We start from the raw sequence: 27,396 nt of genomic DNA on the forward strand, positions 1-27,396 counted from the left end.
ATAGTTGCCCTACTTGCTACTGGAAAGTTATTCAGAGCAAACAAAAACTCAACATATCTGAAATGGAGAAAACCAGCTTACGTGAATATGTTTACAGGTATGCTAACACTTTTCCCATGGATTTACTCTCACCCTATTTTTTGGTCATGGTCTTTTCTTTTCTCCCTTCCCCGGTCCGTATGCCTGATAAGTAGTAGAGGTGGCAAGTGGGAGACGGTGTTACCACTAGGTCCTATTTTGGGTCTGGTTTCCATGGGAACCGCTGGATTGGTAGAACAGAAGGCAGGTTGTGGTGATATGGGAAGTAGGGTGTGGGAGGGGGCAAAGTGGACTTGTCAATCAAAGAGCTCCGGCAAACACTATATATCTATCGCGTGGCCTCACTTTCATGGTTAGACAACACGGCCACCATTTTAGATATTCTCTTCAGCAAAACCTTACTACTTAAATACTCTGCATATATACAACAAAATTTGCCTCTAAACTCTGAATTGAATTGTAGGGTTTTAATTGTTATCGTTATCGTTCAGATTAGGCGAGGACATAGGCATGGTCTGTGTCCTGTCCTACATAGTGTGTTTATAAAAGGTTGAACTTGAATTAACTTGAAAACCAAAAACACGCTCATCATAGGAAACCACAAACTAACTTTGAACCTGAAATCCATCCCGTCTTGATTGAATCTTCTAATTCTAAGCTGGATGCCTTTTACACATTTATTATGCATAAGGGGCGCTTTCGTTCCTGACTAAACTGCTGGATATTCTTACCGCACCAGAAAGGAAACCTCAGATTGCGCCTCCCCACGATCCTCCTCCATTAAGTAATTACATGAGTGTTTCGTTAACTGTGGGCTCATTACCCTCACATTACAAGTGGTAGGTCTGCAACATTGTTTCAAAGTGATTGCGGATTGTTCCCTCACTATGAAGGACCTTTTAGTGTAATTGCATTGTGGGGTTCACTAGTGTTCTTCACCCACCTGAAGAGAGAGGAAGCAAGGACAAGGTGAATAAATACAGAGGGAGCACTACAGGAACGTCCTACAGAACTTATAATATGCCTTGGGATCAGTAGTTTCTAAAATTGTAGTCAGAGTATGGAAGGACTATGCAGTTTCTTTCAAAATAGTGAAGTGAGTGAATTCCAGTGGTGCCCAAACACTATGATACGAATACTGTCACCTAACTAATCTTTTTAATGTTTCTTATTAGTTTGCATGTCTATCAATCAAACATAATCAAAAAAGTAAGCATTAAATAGCATAAGGTTTAATAAGAATAAAACAGGTACGTAATATTCAAGTTGTTGAGATCCTTTGCCTCAAGGAATTCATTATGTTTCTGTGCACGAAAATCAATAATGCTGAAAACCTTAAAACCTTCACTCTAATGGCAAAGGATTTTTATTTTGAGAGAAATACATATATTACATATTGATAAAAGAATATGTCACTTATCTGAAGACCTAAAGGCCTAAGCCCTGAAGCACAGTTTGGAGTCATATGGAACAGTGAGGTTCAGCTGGCAGAGTTGCTCCTGCTGGCCCAGGGCACCAAAGACTTCCAAATTCTACGGTGAATTGTTGTTCAGTTGTTCAGCACTGAATCAGTCCACAGCCGATTCTCTATGCGGCAGATATGAATAGCTGTGTGTCTGTCAAGAAAAAGAAGTGCCACTGACTGAAAACAAATTGGCACTATCACTACCCCCCAGATAAGGCTGGCACTGCAGACAGTGTGGTGACAGATTTTGCATGGCGGCTTGTGGTGACGCCCTGTGATTTTGCCGAGCTTTTCTTTGCTTCGCCGCACCAACCGTCTGTTGGGGCTTAATTAACATGGCCGTCAACACTCCCAAGATGCAGCTGACCAGCACCAAAGCCAAGAGTTAGACTCCTCCATGTATGCAGAAACGTAATTATATAGGTCCTGTAATGGAAATGACCTGTTTGTAGAATTGTTTGTATTTTGATAGTATTTGGAGATGTATTTAATTACATAATGGTCTATAGATGAGCTGCCCATTGTAGTGGCCCAATACTACAACACATTTAATTTCCTGATAGTGATATGTGAACATTTAATTAAATAGGCAAAGTAGCATTTTGTGACAATTTTGTTTACAACTACTGCTTGATTCATAGATCGATAATTCAGACAACCTTTTCGCAGTCCAAAAGGTCAGCATTGTTTGTTCTGCCATGTGACAGAGACTTTAATTTATTTATTCACTCAGATTTAGCTAGCTTGCGTGCTTTGCTGAACTCCGGGTTTGGCATCAAAAGGCAATATGAGAGGCCGTGCAGAAGTGAGCAACAGAGAGCGACAACATAAATCTTACTCAATTCAAGAAGAAGCTTTATTTATTTACTAAACAAGAAGAAAAAAAAACACTTGTAAAAGAGATCACAGATTAAACAGTAGGCTGGACCATTGTACGTAAACAGCAGGTTTATCCTATTAGAATAACTCTCAATAACAACAAAATATATTGTAAAGATACTTTCTTTTCTAGTCATGTCAAGTAATTCAACACGTCGTAATTTGAACTCTGTACATAAAGTCTAAAATGGAATATAGGCTTGTTTCTAATGTAATTTGACCACCATCCCAAATCTGTATCAAAGCATTTGCATTGAGACGGTGTATGTAGTAACAGAGTTGCAGTGGAATAAACTTCTAATGTAAACACAATATTCTCACTTAAGTCATGTTTTTGAAGTTACCCATGTTCAACTGAATGCTGAAACAAAAAAAGATTTTATGCACTGCCCTGTTTGTTGTCAATGTGAATTGATGTCACCAATGCAGTAAGCCAATGAGTGAGTACAACAATAAGGACTTGTATACAGACATATGCAAAAACAAAAAAATGCCACAACCTTTTGGAAAATACAGTCAACTGAGTTGCGTCTCTCCTCTTGACATTCCAATGAAACAGATATGTATGTGGTCAATATGTCAGATCATAGTATCGCTGTCTAATAAAACATGTGTGGATATTTATGTCAAATGACTTATGATCTAATTCAATAATAAAATCACCCCTTGGTTAACATTTACATTTTAGTCATTTAGCAGATGCTGTAATCCAGAGACATGCCTAACGGCCAGTCTAGAGCAGGGATGGGAAACTGGTCCTTTTGCACGCCTGCGGATGAATTTCCCCCCAAAAAACAAAAACATTCTGCTCAGGGTCCCCAAAAGTCTAGGGCTGTCTCTGACTGCATGTGCGGTTATGGATGTGGGTATGCAGACCCGTGAGCCACTGCAGCCCCTCATAATGACTTCAGATTTATGGTGGCTCCCACCCACATCAAAGTTGCCCATCCCTGGACTAGAACATCAAAGGAGGAGCAAACATGTTCTAAGGTTTGGGATCTGCAAAAAAAAAAAATCCCAATTTAATCACATACAGTAACACGCATTTCCAGTTTACCAAACAACACAGATCATCCGAGTCTCTTTGCAGGTAGAGCAGCAGCTCATCATAACAGGAACTTTCATCAGAGAATAGGGCAACTATCTTAAAGGGTAATACATGTCTTATGACGCTATAGGCTCCCAGGCTGTTCCACCACCAGTTTGTCAAATGTAAACAAGCTTTATGTAAGGCAAAGAGCTAACAAAGAGGAGGAGACAGACTAAGAGCGGTGAAAATCGGCATTAAAGGGATTAGAAACAGAGAAAGTCTGCATTCGGTGAACATCTGTGCCGGTATACAGCATCAATAATGCCACCTGGTTACATGACTCTCAGTCGATTGAGATAGGTCCCCAGTTCAGAAACTATGAGTTACGCAAATGTATTTCAAGTTAGGATTCAGAACTTTCAGGAGCCTTGTGCTACATATGTAGGATCTTAATTTTAGTCAGTTTGCTACAGCAGGAAAATCATCCTCCAGCAACAGAACATTGTGAATTATTATGTGGATTATAATTAATGGACATTTTTGTAAAGGTTGATAAAAACTTTTTTTTTTAATAAATCAAGTTAGAAATTTCTAAATGGAAACAATAAATTATAGAAGCCTTTTTAAACCTCAAATACACTAAATGGTTGCATTTCCTGCTGTGCTTGTCAATTCTCAGCAACAAAAGACTGATCAAATTAAGATTCTACATCTGTGTAGTAGTAATAGCCGTGTTTCAGTGAATTGTTGCCCCACTGGGCACAGACGTCAGTTCAACGTCTAGTTTTGATTTACATTTGGTGGAGTTGTCAACTAATGTGAATTCAACGTGAAATCAACAACAAAAAATCACTGTCATTGGATTTAGGCAGAAATTCCCTCACATTGATTACTGTTTGCAAATTCAACCAGTTTTCCACTCTGATTCAACGTCATCACATTTAATTATTTTGTTGAGATGACGTGGAAATCATTTTCTTCAGGCTTGTCACTGCACTGTCAGTGACAGCCAGAGTAATAAGACTCATCGTCAGTGGCTGAACTGAAATGCACTCCCAGAAAAAGGACAACTGCAGGCTAATTTGAGAGATAACGACACACACTCCCACCCCTTGTCACAGAGAGGAAAGTGCTGCACTCGTTCCCCTGACGTGGCCAGAATAAACCCACGTTTGTCGAAAGGCTCCTGGGGTGTGATATTGGACAAAGTGTGATGGTCATTGTAGGTCTTTGCATGTTTCTGAGTATATATGAGCATAGAGTGCATGAGTGTTGCGAGTCTGTGTGGGTGTCTTTGTGTAGGAGAATAGTTTGTGTAGTGTGTTTGTACAGGGGGCCTGTATGACTGTGTGTGTGTGTGTGTGTTACTGACTGACTAAGTACAGGAACCTAAAACCTAGGCCATAGAATTACAGCTTTAAAGATCTTTCCAACAACCAACATTTTAGAACACAAATCAGAAAGGGCTGTGTACAAAAAGGTGGTCTTCTTAGCATGCCAGGTCAGGTTTAGGAGGTGATGTGATCAAGCGGTGCTCAGTCACTGGAGTAGTTATATCACTTGCTGCAGGAGAGGACAGGCTCCCCCTGTTCCTTCAAGAGAAAAACAGCTTTTCTATTTCAGTTACTATAGCCTGTCCCTTGGGCAAAACACCAGCTTCCCTCGTAGCACCAGTGAAGGACCCCTCTGGCATTGCAGTATCTCGGAAATGTTTAAGGGCTCAGGAAACACTGTGATCCCCTTGTGGCCAAGGTGAAGAACCTCCCACTGCCATTGTTCCTGCCTCAGAGTAGGAGTCCTCAGGCAATTCTATAGTCAGCCCGTATCTCAAGATAACACTCAGGAATCAGAAGATGTGTTTCAATGTGCTGAATCCGGACACGTGGAAACTCTCTTAGATAGTTATCTTTGATGCTTCTTTGGCAATGCAGCAGCTCTGGTCACCAGCACCTCAGGCTATGCAGTACAGCAGCCTTTGATAAGGAAGGCCCCTCAGGCAATACGGTAATCAAAGGTGTCCTTCTCCATGTAGTCAGTCCAGGTAGAGGAGGGCATGCTGCGGTAAGGGTCGAGCAAGATACGGAAGCAGCGTATGATCAGGAGGCCCAAGACGAGGAAAAGGATGAGGACAAAGATGAAGGCCGCCTTCGCCTCCAATGTCAAAAAAGAGGTTGAGGACAGGTCTGATTCAGAGGCAGTCAGGGTACTGCTCAGGAAATCCTCATCCATCTTGGGCGAAGTTGGGTCACTGATAAACTCTCCCTCCTTCTTCACCCTCACCACCCGTCACACAAGCACTGAGGAGGTCAACTCAGTGTGTTAGGTAGAGGGATAGTGACGCTGCTGGCGGCTGTGGAAAACCAAAGGAGTTATTGTCTTGTAGTGTGTAAGTGAAAGTGGAAAAAATACATTCTCTTTTTTCAATGTTTTCTGTTTTTATCTTATGAAATTGTTTATGCAGGGCTCCCTTGTGAAAGAGACCCTGGTCTCAATGGTGACTCTCTTCTTAAATAAAGGTACAAATTAAAAACCTTTTTTAAAAACCTTTTCAAAACCTGTTGAAATGATTTCATGATCAGCTTTAATGTTTCCAAAAAGAGTTTCAGATAACAAACTGCACATTTGTTGTCGTTCTTTAAAAGCACTATTCTTTACAACTTCAGGAGGTAACCTCCAACTGACAAGAAAATATAAGAAATTCAACAGTTTTTCCTTTTCTCCTTCCTCCCTGTTAGGGCTATTCCTCCCGAACTGCGCCATGAGACGCTTGATTTTATTGATTGAAAAAATAAAATTCCCCTTGCCTCCCTCTTTCAGAATAACCTAGCCCTGCTGTGTGAGAGGGCATGAACAGTGGCATGGGGTTAGCACTAAGACCTCATTAGTCTACTGTGAAGACCGAAGAAAAGAGGCTGCCATCCTTTCAGCTTGAGGGCTGGACCAAGTAAATTCACTGCGTGTGTCTCTGAGCATGGTGTGAATGGTGAAGGGTGCAATGTTACGATGCAGTGTGATGTTTGTGATCGTAATACGGAGAAAAACAAGTAGGAAAGTGTGAGTGATGAAGTGGGGGTGTTGAGCTGTGCCTGATATATGTATATTGGTATGGATGGAGAGCCCAAAAATATATGTATACATATACTGCCGGGGCGGCAGCGTAGCCTAGTGGTTAGAGTGTTGGAATAGTAACCGAAAGGTTGGAAGATCAAATCCCCAAGCTGACAAGGTACAAATCTGTCCCTGAACAAAGCAGTTAACTCACTGTCATTGAAAATTACATATCTTGGAAACTTGTTTGCTGACATAGAAAACTTTTGGGGCAAAATCAACAATGGACTAATGAAACAAATACCAAAATATAGTTTTGGGGTGGAGTTTTCCTTTAAATAATTCTTATTGCAGGCATTGTCTTGCAATACGTTGAGCAGTTCATTGATCCATCAGGGTAGTGTTTCTTGGCGATGGGAAGAAAGTAATTAGCCCTGGGTGTGTCCCTAGAGGTCCCTAGAGACCTGGAATGCCAGGACAGTTGAGACAGGAACTGTGGTCCGATAAGGACCCAGTCTCATATGAATCCAACTCCAAGAAGGTCAAGAGCAAAACTCACCAAAGGAAATCTTGAGTTTCTTAAGTAGAAGAAAATGAGAATACAAAGTAGGTGCAAGTTGTTACATTTCTGCTATTGAAAAATAGAATGAACCTTTCTCTTTACCAGGAGTGGGTGTGTAGCAGTTTTACAGCAATGCATTATAAAATGAAATGGGATGGTTTAAGGAGAAAATTATGAAGGCTGGACACCTAAGTCCCTATAATTTCTGTGATATTGATGTATGTATGATGGCTATAGATCAGATTGCTTAGTGGAACAACCGAACAATAGTATGGTATGTATTAATTTGTGGATTTCTATCAACCATTTCATATTCTATGTTACGAATGATAAAATGGGTGGTTCGAGCCCTGAATGCTGATTGCCTGAAAGAAGTGGTATATCAGACCGTATACCACGGGTATGACAAAACATGTATTTTTACTGCTCTAAATATGTTGGTAACCAGTTTATTATAGCAATAGGGCACCTCAGAGGTTTGTGGTATATAGCCAATATACCACAGCTAAGGGCTGTATCCAGGCATGCCGCGTTGCATCATGCGTAAGACCTGCCCATAGCCGTGGTATATTGGCCATATACCACCCCCCCCCCCCCCCCCCCCCGTGCCTTATTGCTTAATTCTAGCTAGGTGGCTAATGTTAGCTAGGCTAATTTAGGGTTAAGTTCAGGAGTTAGGTTAAAGGGTTAGGGTTAAGGGAAGGTTTAGCTAAAACGGTTAAGATTAGTTTAGGGTTAGGGTTAGCTCAAAGGGTTAAAGTTAGGGTTAGGAGAAGAGTTAACTAAAAGGGTTAAGATTTGTTTAGGGGTAGCTCAAAGGGTTAGGGTTAGCTAACATGCTAAGTAGTTGCAAAGTAGCTAAAAAGTAGTAAATAGTTTAAAAGTTGCTCATTGGCTAAAATGCTAAAGATGTCCATGATGAAATTTGAACTCGTCACCTTTGGGTTGCTAGACATTTGCATTATATGCCCACCCACCCACAACCTTACTTTCTCCCCCCCCCACCCTTAAGTAACTGTCTGTCTTATGTAACCATACTAAACACATCATGTCATACTCATTTACATTATGGTACATCTATCTATGAGACCAGACTGAGTGGAAGTAAACATGTCATCAACATCGGTCCAATTATGGAAAGGAGCACAAGAGTATATGAGGTGCTCGGTTTGTAAAGCCATCCCTCCCATATACAAGTGATATTTTTGCACCATAAACTATGACATTACCCAACTTTTTAGTTGCAGGTTCACTAGTGTACTCAAGTATAGTACAGGCTTTTTTGGGGCATTGAAGAAATGCATTATATTTCACCCCAAAATCTTCCTGTGTTGTCAAAGGCCCAGCAACAGACAGATAATCTCACTGATTCAGAAAAGAGGGATGAGGTTATGACAGGTTCACTTCTCCTCAAACAGGCAAAACAGACTTGAAAAGAGAGTCGGAGAAAGTTTGACTCAAGTCTGTGTGGTATCACCAACCAAATGACATGGGCTTTGGTGCCTTTCCCAGACATATGACCAGACTCAGAGGAAGGCTACGTAGACACAAGATGGATGAGTCTTTTGATCAGCTTTTAAACCAAGTCAAACTATGAAGCTGGGATTCAAACACATGCAGAACAAAGAAAATAAAAATGCAGACTGCCAACTTTGCACTGCACTTATAATGTTTTTGCTAAACATAGGAAGTGAAATCTCCATTGGCCATGTGGTTGTATTATGCACGATTCAATGACAATGAGAACATTTTCATTCAAACATTTTAGAAAATGTATTCAATAACAATGCTTACTGTACAGAAACATTTTTGACCAGTGTCCAGGAAACATTCTCGTCTAATGTTTCACAATGACAAAAGGAGAATCCAGACAAAAGAAAGGGCTTGAAACCTATCGTTTTAGTATTGTGACATACATGTAGACTGGTTCTCAGTGGCTGAGCAGATTTGAGACAGATCCTATGTCACCTACATGGCCTGTTGGACCCATGTAGCTGAGAGATTATCATTGAGACAAAGGAAGGCTTTCAATACCTAGATTCAGGGTTCCCACTGGCAGGCTGTTCAGTAATTTGGAAAAACTGGGATGTGAGAAAAAATGACGGGAGAAAAAAATGGCAGAAGAAATTCTAGAGCTCATAGTCTTGTATGTTGTGCTAAAGCGATTGCTGTCAGATTTAGCCTTGAGGCCAATTTGGCTCGAGGACAGGTCAATCGGGGGAAGAATTTTAAGGTTGAAATGTCCAGGGAAGGTTTATTTGAATTAGCCTGGCTGTCGTTATCTCAATGGCTTAATTAATTGGAAATGATAATGTTTTGACTTTAATGAAACAAAGATATCGCAATGATTGACTTGTTTACCAGCAAAAGGTTGTATTACACAAATTAAAAACATTTTTGAAAGAGCTTCATGTATTGTCTGTCAGTTAGATGCTTTCATATCCCTCATGTCAGTGCAACCAAGTATGTGTTTCAACCAATCAGGTTGTTGAAAGTAAGATACTGAAACAATGTCATAATCCCACATAACTGCCCCCCAACAACAAAAAATTCCACACTACTCTTGCTCAACTAAACATTTTATCTGTATCATCTAAACATTTGAAATCGCTCTAACATATGGAATCATGTAGTAACCCAAAAAGTGTTAAACAAATCAAAATCTATTTTACTCTTGGCATTCTCTCAACCAGCTTCACCTGGAATGCTTTTCCAACAGTCTTGAAGGAGTTCCCACATATGCTGAGCACTTGTTGGCTGCTTTTCCTTCACTCTGCAGTCTGACTCATCCCAAACCATCTCAATTAGGTTGTGGTTGGGAGATTGTGGAGGCCAGGTCACCTGATGCAGCACTCCATCACTCTCCTTCTTGGTCAAATAGCCCTTACACAGCCTGGAGGTGTGTTGGGTCATTGTCCTGTTGGAAAATAAATAATAGTCCCACTATGCCCAAACCAGATGGGATGGTGTAGCACTGCAGAATGCTATGGTAGCCATGCTGGTTAAGTGTGCCTATTTAACTGACTTGCCTAGTTAAATAAAGGTAAAAAAAAAATATATATATATATCACCCTGTTGCAGGATAAATGTCTCACAATGCAGGACATGTTTTAATTGTAGTGTATGTGAGGTTGAAAAAGGCTTCTGAAGTTAGTCATTTCAATGTAGATATTTCAGACTTGATTTTCCCTTACGAAAAAGTATTGTCATGACTGTCTTGATCAGGTCAGGTTACAGAAGACCACAACCCTACAGATTATCTCTCAACCCTAACAGAGGAGGAGAGATCTAGGGGTCTGAAGATGTGGGAGGTTTTATGGCACCTCACACCCCTGGTAAATCTCAGGCCACAGACAAATTCCTTTGTCCTGTTACTATGGAGAACCAGCCTCAGAACATTAAACATGAACTAAAGGGACTTTGGAACAATGGTGGTCATGACGATAGATGGAATATGAAAATTTATGTCATTTTTGTTCTGTTATTAAAGGTTAATAGATTACGTTATTACGAAAACATTGTAATGTGAAGGGTTTTCCTAGTATATGTTTGATGTTTATACATTGTACGTTGTATGGAAAATATCCAAATCAAAGAGAATGTTTTGGGGAAGATGAAATGTTAAGTTAGTTGTCTAAAATTGGATTTGAGTCAAATCTGGACCTTACCTCATTAACTTGGTACGCCCAGAGAATTGCCCTAAAGGCAGCTACGCCCACTTCTGACCCAAGGGTATAAAACCTGTGAGTGTAGAATTTACAGCAGGGCTACGTGACCCCAGCTGCAGCGAGGTCTAAAAAAGTCAACGAACCCAGAAGTTTGAGGACAAAAAAATAATTTGCTACCCAAGCTACGGATGAGTAGCTGTGTCTAAGCGGGTGAATTCAAGTCAAACCACCTAGCCTCTATCTCCCATCGAATCGTGGTATCTAAAGGGTTTCATTCCTATGCTGTGAGCTCTGAGCTATAGATCTGTCTGTCCTCAGAAGACCCCTTCCAGAGAAAAGGGTGAGGGAACAGACTCCTAAGCCAAAAAAGGACACTGACACCGGGAGGACGAGCAGGGAGGTGCGCAGTAGAAGTGCGTCATCGAACAGCGGAACGGTCCACGCAGAGAATCCTCGGAGATCATCCCCACGTAATTACATCATTATATTCTGACCCATAAGAGCGGCGGTTTGGGGCAAGGCTAGGGTTAGAATAGCATAGCTGACAAATTCACCCAAATGAATATTTCTCTTGTGTACTTTCTTTTTTCTCTCTCTTTTGAAATTCCCATTGTGGGTAACACGCGTCATAGTGTGTTGGCCCGTTATACAAAGTTCTAATCAATAGCCTATAATGTGTTTTATCTATGTGTATCTTTTACCATCATTTTAGTTTTTTAGTAAATAAATATTCAACTAAGATTGGTGTGGTACAAATTCATTGGTGGGACCCGGGTCTGTGCAGTTTCGCAGGTTATACGACGTTCAGAACAAGATTGTTAGAGGCAACTGGTTAATTAGCGGCTGTTGTAAAATCGATATTCTGATATTCTTTGAGTTAATTTGGGAAATAGAAACTCAATAAAAACTAGTTTTCCCATGGTGCCCCAGGTTAATGAGTTAATAATTGCTTGATTCAGTTAATCACGTAATTAGAAACTTGTAATCATTCGATGAGCAACAGTTGTCACATTAACTAATACAACGTCACGACAGTATCAACCCCTACAACAATATCCATTAATTATAATCCAAATAATAATGCACATTTCTTGTTGATGCAGGATTATTTTCCTGCTGTAGCAAAGTGCCTCAAATCAACATCCTACATCTGTATATTCAATTGCAGAGAATTTTATTTCTGGACATTTACTCTCAAAGCTTGGGGGATTTGTGGGGATATATCCATATATATCCCAGAATATGGCCAGTACTATTAAATTGCAGAAACTTGAAATTATAGCAAGCTTTTAAGCAAAAATTATATTTTGGACAAATATTACTATTAATCCTCCACCTGTAATCGTTAAATCAAAAGATTATTAAGCAGCACGCTTGACATAAAAGTGTTTACTCACCAAAATGCCAAAGAGATCTAGCTTCTTACGTAATTGTAGGCAACAGAAGTCTGACCTTTTGTATGCTTCATAATGTTCCACTGTCTGGGAGCAACAGGATCATGAGCAGGTGGTATTGTATTGTATAGGCAGGTGGGTGTATAAATCGTGCTATGATTACTGTCTTTTCCCATAGTCCCCAGTGTGCCCCGTGCTCCCCAGTGTGTAGCTGCTTTGTCATGCAGACGTTACTGGCGATAAAGCTGGGGCCCCAGTGCCAGCGGTCTGGAGTGCTCCACTGAGGCAAGTCAGTCTCTGATCCATGGTCACGCTTTGTGGCGTCATGGTGATGGGGAAATGGGAGTTGAAGGGGGTCGCCAGGGAGCCGTAGACGTAAGCAGGCGCCACAGGGCACCTGGGCATGTTCCAAAACGGTCAACAGCCCTGTGCAGATTTATGTTTACGTCTGGCTCTCTCTCTGTTTGTCTTGTCTCTGTTTTGTCTGTTTGTAAGTCTATGTTTGTCTTTTTCTATCACTGTTAATGTTTTTCTCTCTTCGTATTTTAGCTTTCTTTGTTCACATTTACATGTGTCTGTTTTTATTAATCAGTCTGTTTGCGTCTCCCTGTGAAACTGTCCCTACGTCTATCTGTCCATCAGTCAGTCTGTTTGTTTTCCCCTCTACTGTCTGTCTCTTTCCATTTCAACCACTTCCTTACCCCCACAGTTGATCAGACCCCACGTTCCCCATCCTCGTCAGTCTTTGTTGCTATCTATTCATCTGATAACCTCTTACCCCAATGCAATATACCCTTCTGTGTTCCCAGCCTATTTATTCATAACTCTACTCCTCTGTCACTTTGTCACCCAATGCAGCAACTCTCTCGCCTCTGTCTGCCTTTCAGAGGCCACTTATGGGCTCTTTGTCAGGTAATCCATCAAAGTTCTTTCTCCAAATGATATTTTGTCAATGCTGCCTCAAAAACCCATGGTGGGACAGAGTGACAGCCTCAATATTTGAACGCTTTGCTCCTTAAAACCTCTAGTGACTCCCCATCCCGCATGAGGAAGCGTAATCATCGACTGACACTAATTAGCATAACGCAACGAACATAAATATTCCTATTCATGAAAATCACAAGTGAAATATATTGAGACACAGCTTAGCCTTTTGTTAATCACCCTGTCATCTCAGATGTTCAAAATATGCTTTACAGCCAAAGCTAGACAAGCATTTGTGTAAGTTTATCGATAGCCTAGCATAGCATTTTGTTCAGCTAGCAGCAGGTAACTTGGTCACAGATATCAGAAAAGCAATCAAATTAAATCTTTACCTTTGAGCTTCGGATGTTTTCACTCACGAGACTCCCAGTTAGATAGCCAATGTTCATTTTTTCCAGAAAGATTATTTTTGTAGGCGAAATAGCTGTGTTTGTTCTTCACGTTTGGCTGAGAAATCGCCCGGAAATTGCAGTCACGAAAACGTCGAAAAATATTCCAAATTAGCGCCATAATATTGACAGAAACATGGCAAACGTTGTTTATAATCAATCCTCAAGGTGTTTTTCAAATATCTATTCGATAATATATCCACCGGGACAATTGGTTTTTCAGTAGGACCGATTGGAATAATGGCTACCTCTGTATTTTACGTGAGAATCACTCTGGGAGCCATCAGGTGACCAGTTGCGCAATGTAGCCGCTTACGGGTATTCTTCAACATAAATGCGTAAAACTACGTCACAATGCTGTAGACACCTTGGGGAATACGGATAAAAAGTAATCTGGTTGATAGTCCATTCACTGCTCAATAGGGACGCATTGGAACGCAGCGCTTTCAAAACATGAGGCACTTCCGGATTGGATTTTTCTCAGGCTTTCGCCTGCAATATCAGTTCTGTTATACTCACAGACAATATTTTTACAGTTTTGGAAACTTTAGAGTGTTTTCTATCATAGGCTGTCAATTATATGCATATTCTAGCATCTTGTCCTGACAAAATATCCTGTTTACTACGGGAACGTTATTTTTCCAAAAATTAAAATACTGCCCCCTAGTCACAAAAGGTTGTTAACACTGTTGAATGTAACTAAATGTAATTGATAATGTAATCTATGTTATCCTCAAAAGTAATTATGTATTATGACAGGGCCATATACAATAACTAGTAATGCTGCATACTCCAAGAAAGGTTCAATCAAATCTCACCTTTCTGGTAAAAATTGCTGAGGTGTAGTCACTTTTGAGGACACAAGCTCAAGTACACAGTACAAATATTGGTAATATTGGTGCCAGAGAAGGCAGGCGCAGGAGAGCAGAACTGGGTAATAACCGGAGATTTATTAAGCAAAACCAACGGCATCCACAACAACAAGAATAAATGTGCAGAAAATAACCCATCGTGCGCTCCCGGGGAACGTACACAAGCACTACAATAAACAATCCCACACAAAGAAATGGGGTACCGTGACAGTACCCCCCTTCGGCTCCAGCAGCGCACCGACGCCGGCCTCAGGGAGGACCCGGAGGGCAAGGTGCAGAGCGGTCCGGATGGAGACGGTGGAACTCCTGCAGCATTGAAGAGTCCAACACGTCCTCCAACGGAACCCAGCACCTCTCCTCCGGACCGTACCCCTCCCACTCCACGAGGTACTGAAGGCCCCTCGCCCGACGCCTCGAATCCAATATAGAGCGGAAGGAGTACGCCGGGGCCCCCTCGATGTCCAGAGGGCGGAGAAACCTCCCACACCTCAGACTCCTGGAGCGGGCCAACCACCACCGGCCTGAGGAGAGACACATGGAACGAGGGGTTAATACGGTAATCAGAGGGAAGCTGTAACCTATAACAAACTTCATTCACTCTCCTCAGGACTTTAAATGGCCCCACAAACCGCGGGTCCAGCTGCCGGCAGGGCAGGCGGAGGGGCAGGTTTTGGGTCGAGAGCCAGGCCCGGTCCCCCGTTGCGAACACCGTGGCCTCACTGCGCTGGCTTTCTGGCGCAGCACGGCCCGCTGGAGGTGAACATGGGCGGCGTTCCATGTCTCCTCCACGCGCCTGAACCAGTTGTCCACCGCAGGAGCCTCGGTCTGACTCTGATGCCAAGGCGCCAGAACAAGCTGGTACTCCCAGTACGCACTGGAAGGGGGAGAGGTTAGTGGAGGAGTGGCGGAGCGAGTTCTGAGCCATCTCGGCCCAGGGCACGAATGCTGCCCACTCCCCGGCCGATACTGGCAATACGACTGCAGAAACCTGCCCACATCCTGGTTCACTCCATGAACGCCTTCCAGACCTTCGAAGTGAACTGGGGACATCGAGCAGACACTATATCCTCAGGCAACCCGTAGTGCCGGAAGACGTGCGTAAGCAAGGCCTCCGCAGTCTGTAGGGAGACCGGGCAGAGCGAGGAAACGGCAGGACTTAGAGAACCGGGGGGGCGATCGGTAAGAAAATCCACCGACAGGTGTGACCAAGGCCGCTGTGGAACGGGTAAGGGGTGTAGCTTCCCTCTGGGCAGCTGCCTAGGAGCCTTACTCTGAGCGTACACCGAGCAGGAGGAAACATAAACCCTTACGTCCTTGGCCAAGGTAGGCCACCAGTACTTCCCAATCAAACAGTGCACCGTCCCGGCCGACCGATCCCAGGATGACCAGAGGAGGGTGACGTGTGGGCCCAATAGATCAACCGGTCACGGACAACAGACGGAATGTACAGACGCCCAGCGGGACACTGGAGGGGAGCGGGCTCTGCGCGTAACGCCTGCTCAATGTCTGCTTCCAGCTCCCACACTACCGGCGCCACCAGACAGGAGGCTGGGAGTTTGGGAGTGGGATCCATGCGCCGCTCCTCTGTGTCATACAGCCGGGACAGTGCTTCTGCCATCATGTTCTGGGAACCTGGTCTGTAGGAAAGGCAAAAAACCAAACAAGTGAAAAACATGGCCCACTTGCCTGGCGAAGGTTCAGTCTCCTCGCTGCACAGATGTATTCCAGATTGCGGTGGCCAGGTCAGATGAGAAAAGGGTGTTTAGCCCCCTCAAGCCAATGTCTCCACGCCTTCAGAGCCTTGACAACAGCCAACAGCTCCTGGCCCCCCAAGTCATAGTTTCTCTCCGCCGGGCTGAGCTTCTTTGAGAAGAAGGCACAGGTGCGGAGCTTCGGTGGCTTACCCGAGTGCTGAGAGAGCACAGCTTCTATCCTTGCCTTGGACGCGTCCACCTCCACTATGAATGATCCGGATGGGCCAGCACGGGAGCCGAGGTAAACAGTGCCCTCAGGTGACCAAAATCCCTGTCCGCCTCAGCCGACCACTGCAAGCGTACAGGGCCCCCCTTCAGCAGTGAGGTAATGGGAGCCGCTACCTGACCAAAACTCTGGATAAACCTCCAGTAGTAATTGGCAAACCCTAGGAACCACTGCACCTCCTTTACCGTGGTGGGAGTCGGCCAATTACTCACGGCTGAAATGCGGTCACTCTCCATCTCCAACCCCGAGGTGGAAATGCGGTACCCTAGGAAGGAGACGGACTGCAAAAAGAACAGACATTTCTCAGCCTTGACGGTCATGCTCCAACAGTCGACCAAGCACCCTGCGCACCAGGGACACATGCTTGGCGCGTGCAGCGGAGTATATCAGAATGTCATCAATATACACCACTACACCCTGCCCATGCAGGTCCCTGAAAATCTTGTCTACAAAGGCTTGGAAGACTGATGGAGCATTCATCAACCCGTACGGCATGACGAGGTACTCATAATGCCCTGAGGTCGTACTGAACGCTGTCTTCCACTCAACTCCCTCCCGGATTCGCACCAGGTCGTAAGCACTCCTGAGATCTAGTTTGGTGAAGAAGCATGCCCCGGGCATTGACTCAATCGCTGTGGCGATGAGCGGTAGCGAGTAACTGTACCTCACCGTGATCTGGTTTAGACCTCGATAGTAAATACACGGGCGCAGACCTCCCTCCTTCTACTTCACAAAAAATTAACTTGAGTAGGCGGGTGAAGTGGAGGACCGAATGTACCCCTGATGCAGGGATTTGGAGACATATGTTTCCATAGCCGCCGTCTCCGCCTGTGACAGGGGAAACACGTGACTCCTGGGAAGTGCAGAGTCTACCAGGAGATTTATCGCACAATCACCCCGTCGATAGGGTGGTAATTGATTCTTCTTTTTGGAGAAGGCGAGAGCCAAATCGGCATATTCAGGGGGAATGCGCACGGTGGAGACCTGGTCTGGACTTTCCACCGTAGTAGCACCAACGGAAACCCTTAACACCTCCCCGAGCACTCTCGCGACCACCCTGTGAGAGCCCTCCGTTGCCAAGAAACAGTGGGGTCATAACAAGCTAACCAGGGTAGGCCTAGCACCAAGGGAAATGCAGGAGAGTCAATGAGGAAGAGACTGATTCTCTCCTTGTGACCCCCCTGCGTCACCATAGCTAGAGGAGCGGTGGCCTCCACCCTAATGGTCGACTATCTAAGGCGTGAACGGGGAAGGGCACAGCCACGGGAACAATGGGGATCCCTAAACTAAGGGCGAACGATCTGTCTATAAAATTCCCAGCTGCGCCTGAATCGATGAATGCGGGGAAAACTCAGGAAAAGTAACATACAGAAACATGTGTGCAACAGAGGGCTCTGGGTGAGAATGGTGCCGGGTCACCTGGGATGAAGCCAGAGTGCCCTGCCTGCTGCCTCGATCCCCAGAGGAACCAACCCAGAACCAACCGGCAGTGTGACCTCTGCGGCCACAGATGGTGCACGAGACAGAACCTCCTCCAGTCTCCCTACGCACAGCCCCTCCTAGCTCCATGGGCACCGGAGTGGCGGTGCTGGGGGATGGAACCGACAGAACCCGATCTGGACGTCCACGGGTAGCCAGCAGGTTATCCAGCCGAATGGACAGGTCCACCAGCTGGTCGAAGGTGAGGGTGGTGTCCCTGCAGGTCAACTCCCGATGGACGTCCTCGCGCAAACTGCAGCGATAGTGGTCAATCAGGGCCCTATCGTTCCATCTTTATCAACTACGCAAATACTTCATCTCAAAGCTACTTTTAGATATGAAAGATATATATTACTGTAAAATATGAACACTACCAAACCAATCCCACCACATGTTACTAATGCCATTCAACTTCATGCCTGTGTGGCTGAGACTGTCATGTTTGCAATCTTGTCAATCTACAGACAGCCACCATTTTCTACTCCGTAATGTCCTAACATTTACTTCTACTCCGTAATGATGCTAAAATTAGTTTTATGTGCCCCAACCGATTGTGTTTTTTTTGTTAGTTCATCTGCATTGCTTGTAACTTCTTTTTTTAAACTATTTTTGTACATAATGTTGCCGCTACCGTCTCTTATGTCCGAAAATAACTTCTAGACATCAGGACTGCGATTACTCACCACAGGCTAGCAGAAAACTTTTTCTTCTTTCACGACTCTGACGAGCCCGAGGCGGAGGATATACGGCTCCCTCTGGAACAGGCCCTGACCCCAGTGATCTGCGTGAAGAGGAGGCGGAGAAAGAGAGGCTGGAGGTCGGTCTGCCTTCTGAGGAGTAGGAGGCGATCAAATAAACCCCCACTCCCCTCAATTCTGCTCGCAAACATGCACACTTTGGACAATAAAATGGACAAGTTATTGGGAAGATTAAACTACCAACGGAACATTAAAAACTGTAACATCTTATGCTTCACGGAGTCGTGTCTGAACGACGACAATATCAACATACAGCTGGCTGGTTATACGATGTACCGGCAGGATAGAACAGCGGCGTCTGGTAAGACAAGGGGCGTCGTCTATGTATTTTTGTAAACAACAGCTGGTGAACAATATCTAAGGAAGTCTTGAGCCATTGCTCACCTGAGGTAGAGTTTCTCATGATAAGCTGCAGACCACATTACCTACCGAGAGAGTTCTCATCTATATTCTTTGTAGCTGTTTACATACCACCACAGTCAGAGGCTGACACCAAGATAGCATTGAATGAGCTGTATTTCCCCACAAGCAAACAAGAAAACGCTCACCCAGGGGCGGCGCTCCTAGTAGCCGGGGACTTTAATGCAGGGAAACTTAAATCAGTTTCACCTCATTTCTATCTACATGTTAAATTTGCAACCAGAAGGAAAATAACTCTGGACCACCTATACTCCACTCACAGAGATGCATACAAATCTCTCCCTCACACTCCATTTGGCAAATCTGATCATAATTCTATCCTGCTGATTCCTGCTTACAAGCACAAATTAAAGCAGGAAGCACCAGTGACTAGATCAATAAAAAAGTGGTCAGATGAAGCAAATGTTAAGCTACAGGACTGCTTTGCTTGCACAGACTGGAATATGTTCCGGGAATCCTCCAATGGCATTGACTGAGCTAAAGGCTAGAGCTGCAGCTTTCAAGGAGCAGGACTCTAACCCGGAAGCTTATAAGAAATCTTGCTATGTCCTCCGATGAACCATCAAACAGGCAAAGCGTCAATACAAGACTAAATCGAGTCGTACTACACCGGCTCTGATGCTCCTCGGATGTGGCAGGGCCTGCAAACCATTACAGACTACAAAGGGAAGCACAGCCGAGAGCTGCACAGTGAAACGAGCCTACTGGACGAGCTAAACTACTTCTATGCTTGCTTCGCGGCAAATAACACTGAAACATGCATGTGAACACCAGCTGTACCGGAAGACTGTGTGATCACGCTTTCCGCAGCAGATGTGAGTAAGACCTTTAGACAGGTCAACATTCACAAGGCATTCAGGGACAGACGGATTACCAGGACGTGTACTGCGAGCATGTGCTGACCAGCTTGCATGTGCTTCACTGACATTTTCAACCTCTCCCTGTCCGAGTCTGTAATACCAACTTGTTTTAAGCAGACCACCATAGTGCCTGTGCCCAAGAACACTAAGGTAACCTGCCTAAATGACTACCGACCCGTAGCACTAATGTCTGTAGCCATGAAGTGCTTTGAAAGGCTGGTCATGGCTCACATCAACACCATCATCCCAGAAACCCTAGACCCAATCCAATTTACATACTGCCCCAACAGTCTCTATTGCACTCCACACTGCCCTTTCCCACCTGGACAGAAGGAACACCTATGTGAGAATGCTATTCATTGACTACAGCTCAGCGTTCAACACCATAGTACCCTCAAAGCTCATCACTAACCTAAGGACCCTGGGACTAAACACCTCCCTCTGCAACTGGATCCTGGACTTCCTGACGGGCCACCCCCAGGTGGCAAGGGTAGGTAACAACACATCCGCCACGCTGATCCGCAACACAGGGGCCCCCCAGGGATGCGTGCTCAGCCCCCTCCTGTACTCCCTGTTCACTCATAACTGCACGGCCAGGCACGAATCCAACACCATCATTAAATTTGCCAATGACACAACAGTGGTAGGCCTAATCACCGACAACAACGAGACAGCCTACAGGGAGGACAGCCTACAACAGATGTCAGTGGACTACAGGAAAAAGAAGACCGAGCACACACCCATTCTCATCGACGGGGCTGCAGTGGAGCAGGTTGAGAGCTTCAAGTTCCTTGGTGTCCACATCACCAACAAACTAACATGGTCCAAGCACAGCATGACAGTCGTGAAGCGGGCACGGCAAAACCTATTCCCCAAGATTTGGCATGGGTCCACAGATCCTCAAAGGGTTCTACAGCTGCACCAACGAGAGCATCACTGCCTTGTATGGCAACTGCTCAGCCTCCGACCGCAAGGCACTACAGAGGGTATTGCGAACGGCCAAGCTTCCTGCCACCCAGGACCTCTATACCAGGTGGTGTCAGAGGAAGGCCCTAAAAATGGTCAAAGACTCCAGCCACCCTAGTCATAGTCATCTTTGCTACCACACGGCAAGAGGTACCGGAGCGCCAAGTCTAGATCCAAGAGGCTTCTAAACACCCCCAAGCCATAAGACTCCTGAATATCTAGTCAAATGGCTACCCAGAATATTCATATCGCCCCCCCCCCCCCCCCCCCTCCCCCCCACACACACACACACACACCACTGCCACTCTCTGTTGTCATCTATGAATAGTCACTTTAATTAACACTACCTACATGTACATACTACCTCAACTAACCGGTGCCCCGCACATTGACTCTGTACTGGCACTCCCCTATATATATATTGTTATTTTTTTTTACTGCTCCTCTTTAATTACTTGTTACTTTCATCTCTTATTCTTATCCATATTTTTTTTAAACTGCACCGTCGGTTAGGGGCTCGTAAGTAAGCATTTCACTGTAAGGTCTACTACACCTGTTGTATTCGGCGCATGTGACTAATGCTATTGATTTGATTTGACTAATATCCCCATTATTGTGCAATAAATGCTCATTTTTGCCATGAATTCACAATAACAGGTGGCAATCTGACAATCTTGATACTTAATTCTGACTTGTAAGACTACAGGTTTTCGTCTATTGGATAGAAAATTGACTTTGCCTTTCCAATCAGAAAACCCACTGCATTATTCAGTGGATCAAGTATGGCTCTTACATCTCAACACGATCAGTCTGAGAGGACATTCATGTAGTTCCACAACAGAGCGCATAGACGATGAGAATACTGACCAATCATTTACTTCACATTCTTGGCATCCCACCCAAACATCCATCTGGGAGTATGGTATAATACATTAACATGGCTGGAATTTGATTACCGTTATCTATTCCACTGCCAGGGAGACAGAGAGAGGGGGAGAATACATATCTATCTGCAGATAGTCAGTATTTACGCGTGAAAAAAATAAAGAACGCAGGTTTCTATAATGCGGAGAGGTGTGTGAATATGTGTGAGTGGGATTGGTGTGATTAATTAATATTGTTCACTTCAGCATTTCTGGATGATTCAAGAATACACATAGTTGATTCTGGGTCAACTATACTTTTTCATAATATGACATCAATACTTCAGTCCAGTGAATTAAAATGTAAAAACGTATCAGCATTTGAGTTGCTCATACGAGATAGGGCTGCTCTTTACAAACGCTGAAATAAATGCCTCTGGTTTGGTTTTTTTCTACAAATTCGACAGCAGTTCATGGCTCATGGTCGATATGCATTACAACACCATATGAAATGTGAGTCAAATGTGAAACAAGAACGCATAGGAAATGTCCACTATTTGAGACTAATATAAATCTCATGATTTTGCAGTCTTCCAGTGACAATTACAGACACAAGGGAATGAAAAACGGAATAATTCAGTGGTTAGGATAGGAATTATGGGTAACACAATGCTATGGAGAGCACCACGAATTTAATGATATTCAGACTATCAATGACTTCTGGTAAATGTAGACTAGGGTCACCTTAACAGACCTGCTACATATTTGCTGGGCGTAAGCCGCAAGTGAAACTACACTTCCATTGCGGTCAATGAAAACCTGCTCCACTGGCCGTGTGAGCAAAGCAATGCTGCGTGCTGCGAGTTTAAAATTATGCTCTGGCTCTATTTCCAAGAAAACAATGTGTGCGGGCTCACATCTGAGAACACTGGATCACGTGGCTCGCACCTCTTCCTCTGGGATTTATACGCGTCCAATGTATCATGTAAAACCTACAATGTTTTATCTCCCTCATCCAGTGTATCAATTCTGTATGTCTGTACACTGTGCATTTAGAAGAGAATTTCAACAATAAAAATATATCCTAATGGTTATTTTTAACAGGAATGCAGAGAATACTGACATTATTAGGCTAAATCCGCACTGTAAAGTTGGTTTGATGAACCACATCGTCGTTGGGCCCCCCAGGCGAGGACAACCCTTATTCTACTACATTTCATTTTGTACAACAGCAGTAAGGTTTGAGTACAGAATTGGCTTCATTAAGATTGATTCACATCCCTTTCCTTTCAAACCCTATGCTTAAAACATTTGTGTTACTCGTGGTAAATAATGGTCAGCTACTGTATGACTGCTTTTGGTTGACCCTCTCAGCCGCACTCGAGCCCTTTGGGGGATACGGTAACGTCGCGCTGCCATGTATCACTGTTGCTATTAGCCTTGCATAGTCGTTATCGATCTCCCATTGTGTTCTTTGTCTGTGGCGGTAATGGCAGCTGTCACTTAGGATGATTCATGCGGCGCCAGCACGGTGAGCCAGCATGGTGAGCTCTGCAGCCGGTAACGGCCCATACATTTATGTAATCGGCGACTGACGGCGCTCACAGCTTCCTGAAGAACTGAATGAGGGCCTGAACAGTGCTGATGCCACAGACTGTCTTACACAGGCAACCGTGGGTTGCAGGCATAGCCAAGGAAAGTATGGGTGCTGCAGTACCCCTTTAACTTTTTTTTAAAAGTCTTTCAAAAATATATACACTACCGTTCAAAAGTTTGGGGTCACTTAGAAATGTTGTTGTTTTTGAAAGAAAACTGTCCATTAAAATAACATCAAATGTATCTGAAATAGAGTGTAGACATTGTTAATGTTGTAAATGACTATTGTAGCTGGAAACGGCAGATTTTTTATGGAATATCTACATAGGTGTACAGAGGTCCATTATCAGCAACCATCACTCCTGTGTTCCAAAGGCACGTTGTGTTAGCTAATCCAAGTTTATAATTTTAAAAGGCTAATTGATCATTAGAAAACCCTTTTGCAATTATGTTAGTACAGCTGCATACTGTTGTTCTGATTAAAGAAGCAATACAACTGGCCTTCTTTAGACTAGTTGAGTATCTGGAGCATCAGCATTTGGGGGTTCAATTACAGGCTCAAAATGGCCAGAAAAAAAAGAACTTTCTTCTGAAACTCGTCAGTCTATTCTTGTTCTGAGAAATGAAGGCTATTCCATAAGTGCCAAGAAACTGAAGATCTCGTACAATGCTGTATACTACTCCCTTCACAGAACAGCGCAAAACGGCTCTAAACAGAATAGAAAGAGGAGTGGGAGGCCCCGGTGAACAACTGAGCAAGAGGACAAGTACATTAGAGTGTCTAGTTTGAGAAACAGACGCCTCACAAGTCCTCAACTGGCAGCTATAATAAATAGTACCAGCAAAACACCAGTCTCAACATCAACAGTGAAGAGGCGACTCCGGGATGCTGGCCTTCTAGTTCCTCTGTCCAGTATCTGTGTTCTTTTGGCCATCTTAATCTTTTCTTTTTATTGGCCCACTCTGCCTAGAAGGCCAGTATCCTGGAGTCGCCTCTTCACTGTTGACATTGAGACTGGTGTTTTGCGGGCACTATTTAATGAAACTGGCAGGATTCAATCGTTGGAATTGCAAGAGTTGTTGCCCTGTCCCTTTCTCTGCCATTGCCATTCTAATGGAATCCAGAAAGAACAAAACCCTGTCCTCAAACATTTACATCAAAAGGTGCAAAGTTATGGGCAAAGACACAAAACATCCACATCAAATGAAATATTTTTCATGATCACATTTTTTATTTAACCTTTATATAACTAGGCAAGTCAGTTAAGAACAAATTCTTATTTACAATGACGACCTACCCCGGCCAAACCCGGGTGACACTGGGCCAATTGTGCACCGCCCTATGGGACTCCCAATCACGGCCGGATGTGATACAGCCTGGATTCAAACCAGGGACTGTAGTGACACCTTTTGCACTGAGATGCAGTGCCTTAGACCGCTGCACCACTCAGAAAACAACAACTGTTTGTGTTGTATTAATTTTGCATCCTTACAAACCTCTTAATGTAAATGTCCATTACTGTATTGTACATAGGTTGGTCATTTATAGGTTTGTACCTGTAGACTTTCCATCACCATGAAGAAAAACAATGGACAGCACAGTAATTGAGTACATTCAGGCATCAGGTGGTTTGTGATGATGTGGCTCATTTGGTAGAGCAGGGAGCTTGCAATGCTAGGGTTGTGGCTTCAATTCCCACGGGGGACCAGTATGAAAATGCACTCACTAGTGTAAGATCATTTTAGTTTTCACGTAGAAATAAGTTGCATTTGCAAAGTATTTCAAGAAACTGGGAAACATATATAGAGCATGTGTTTTTATATTCCACACTGGGCCTTTACTGGTTCTGTATTAGTAGACCGATATAGACGGCTTCAGCTCTGGTAATAATTATTTTCAGAATTTTCCACAAACTACTTCCCATGGCTATGGTTGCAGGGTAGGGAAAAAAGTAGTCGTAGCCTACGCTACAACTGTTTCAGCCTCCAGCATTAAGATTAATGGAGTTAGCCTGGAAGCGGAACAACCTAATTTCTCTTCACGTGACAATGTTTTCAGGCCCCGTAATGTTTTCAGTATGACCAGCTATAGCCACAGTTGTGATGCATCTAACAAGCTAAAGGTCTTACCTAGCTCAGGTCACGCAAGTCGTTACTCAGAGAATAACATGCTCTGAGGCTGATATGTGACGACAGAATAAAATGTTAAGAAATCATTCAGAAGTGTAACGGGAGGAATGCGGTTTGACACTTAAATACTCGGCCCTATCTCCGGCACTTTGTCCTCCCCAAACTCTGTTCTCACACTTATAGGCATCTGATGACAAATGATTCAAACAGTATATCACTCATTGGATGATTGTATATGTGTGATACTAAAGTGTATTCAAACGCAATGCAAAGAACAGACTAATAGTATTGTTATGTATCTTGAGCAATACAACAAAATACAGTAAGTTAAGGCACTGTATTGAAATAAAATATTTAAAGTAAAAAAATATCACTGCCATCCCCTGAGGAAGTGTCACGGCCAACTATATGTATGGTCGATTCCAAAGAAAATGTAACCTCTATCCAAGTTGTCTAACAGTCTTTCAAAACGCCTGGACCTGTATTTGAACATTTTTGTCAGACTTAGATAAGATTTAATCCCCCCCCCCCCCCCCCCCCCCACACACACACACACACACATGTTTAGTTACTATGAATTCATGATTAAACATATGTTAAACAAAATGCACCCCTATATCTGGAGGACAGAAGAAATGGTAAGACATCATTTTGAAGTAGAACAGGAGGAATGAGGTTTAACACTTAAATACTCCGGATACTAGTACATTGTGGCAAAACTCAAATGGCAACGTATTTACACGGATACATCCTCATACTTACAGCTATGAATACACACACTTTCATACTCACATCCATACACGAACCCCTTCAATAGGTCTGATCACATACAATGCCCCGGGTTTGGCCTCATCTCCCTCACACTGGAGAGGCAATCGAGGAGGCTACTTCCTTACATCAAACTAGGCGTCGGTCCGGAGCAGATGTGCTCTGGCATTTCCATCACAGAGCGTACTCTCCAATTCTTACCCTCTCACTGTTAATTATTTTCCTCTGTCTACCTTGCTACGGGTGGGTGTTGTTACCTTGCGCCTTATTTCTCTATTTGTATCTGTTTATGTCGCCTATCTTCCTTGGTCATGCATGTCTGTGATAGAGACAGAGATAATAAGACTTTATGGCAAACAACCGAGTTCTTAGAGTCAAAACAGCACTGTAAGAACATAGCCTGTATAATAAGTAGTGTTAATTGCAGTGTAGCCTAGAATGCCTCTGGCTATGCCAGAGGGAATGATTCTGTACTTGTATCAGTACATTTTAAGCTAATAACATAGACCTAACAATTATTGTAAATGTGTGTTTACCTTGTGTTATAATAACCTATGTTTAATATAAACGATAGGACTGACTGAAAAGCTGACTTCATTCGTTATAGGCTCCTGGTTGTAGTTAATTACATGTGAAAGCTCACAACAGCGTAGCTTCACAATAGCTTCATTTATTTAGTTAGCTATACTAAAAATAATAATAGCCTAAAACTTATGACATGTATGGCTTGCTTTATTCAAAATAGCAGAACATACCTGCCAGGCTACAAGTGAGCTCTCCCGCGCTGCCTCTCTACGCGAAAATTGTCAGGCGGACTTGTGCCCTCGTGGAGATTCAGTGCAGTGAATAAATAATACGGAGGTATTCATTTGTGATACTTCCACTAGGCTAAAAGCAGCGTTTACTCGTTCATTCGTGTCAGCCAACCACTGAAAACATAAACGTGTCAAACTTTGTCTGCCTCTTATCCATTTCGTGAAATTTCAACCACGCTCCGTCTCCGCTTCCCACCCCTCCTCGTGCAATTTTCCAATCCCGCCTCTCAGTCACACAACAAGAGGATAATGGTGGTGTCTCGTTCCCTTAGCAACCAGTTGCTACAGTAATATTCCTAGGTAATTCAAAGTGTTGATGATGATGATGAAGAGTCCAGGTGTATGACCACGAGAGTTAGATTAGGCTAGTTATTCAATCAAATACAATTATTTTACAATTAGACCCTTAACCTAGGAAGAAACGTGTATAT

General features: G+C 43.6%; 1 long non-coding RNA gene across 1 annotated transcript; it reads right to left on the bottom strand.

Annotated features, from left to right (window-relative positions):
* Positions 1–2,336: 2,336 nt before the first annotated feature.
* Positions 2,337–27,396, bottom strand: LOC110488306. Its single transcript, XR_002468386.2, has 2 exons — positions 26,906–27,396; positions 2,337–5,763 (listed from the first exon to the last, which is right to left on the bottom strand). It is a non-coding gene; the product is annotated as an uncharacterized LOC110488306 (long non-coding RNA).

This window comes from Oncorhynchus mykiss, chromosome 32 (genome assembly GCF_013265735.2).
Source record: "Oncorhynchus mykiss isolate Arlee chromosome 32, USDA_OmykA_1.1, whole genome shotgun sequence".
Lineage (NCBI taxonomy): Eukaryota > Metazoa > Chordata > Actinopteri > Salmoniformes > Salmonidae > Oncorhynchus > Oncorhynchus mykiss.